Genomic DNA, 873 nt, shown 5'->3' on the forward strand with positions numbered 1-873 from the left:
GGGCAATTGCGTAAAAACCTCTAAGAGCTGATGAAACAATTGACATGAAAGGAGGACAAAGAGTTAACATGAACCGACCTTTGTTTGAAGATGCATTTGAAATTGTGGGACCTAGGCCTAGTAGATCATTGGGAGACTATGCTAAAATAGTCTACAATCAGGGATTGTCAAGTGTTAGAACTCCACCCATCGCAACAAATAATTTTGAGCTGAATCAAGGTCTACTTCAAACCATCCAAATTAACTATGCCTTCAGAGACAAGGTTAATGAATATCAAAACACTCATCTTATAGATTTTGAAGAAATCATGAACAACTTCCAGTACAACATAGTGTCAAAAGATGCCATTTATTTAAGGGTATTTCCCTTTTCACTGAAGGATAATTCAAAGCATTGGCTACAAAACTTACCAACAGGGTCTATCAAAACATGGGAAGACATGACGAAGAAGTTTCTAGACAAATATTTCTTATCTACAAAAATGGATAAATTTAGATAAGAGATCCATAGCTTTTGATAGAAGGATAATAAAATGGTCTTTGAAGCATGGGAAAGATTTAAGGATATAGTGAAAACGCGTCACCATAACAAAATCGAATTGTGGATGTAACTCCATGATTCTTGGGATGGACTGATACCTTCCTCACAAAGAACTCTGAGTAATGCAATCGGAGGTCCAATAGTGAAGAAAACCCAAAAGGGCATTGTTTTGATCTTTGATGGATTATCTGAAGATGCTAACCAATGGGCAGGTGAGAGAAACGTAAGAAGAAAATCAGTTGGGGCATTCTAAGTGGACTCTAACATGTCTATCCAATCTCAGCTAGACACCATGGCAAAGAAAATTGGGAAGTTGGCCTTAGCTAAGGACC

The 873-nt window shown here is 37.5% G+C and overlaps 1 non-coding gene across 1 annotated transcript; it reads right to left on the reverse strand.

Annotated features, from left to right (window-relative positions):
• Positions 1 to 488: 488 nt before the first annotated feature.
• LOC142172349 (small nucleolar RNA R71) lies at positions 489 to 595 on the reverse strand. The gene has a single exon (XR_012701710.1). It is a non-coding gene; the product is annotated as a small nucleolar RNA R71 (small nucleolar RNA).
• Positions 596 to 873: the final 278 nt, after the last annotated feature.

The sequence above is a fragment of the Nicotiana tabacum genome, chromosome 17 (genome assembly GCF_000715075.1).
Source record: "Nicotiana tabacum cultivar K326 chromosome 17, ASM71507v2, whole genome shotgun sequence".
In the NCBI taxonomy this organism is placed as follows: Eukaryota; Viridiplantae; Streptophyta; class Magnoliopsida; order Solanales; family Solanaceae; genus Nicotiana; species Nicotiana tabacum.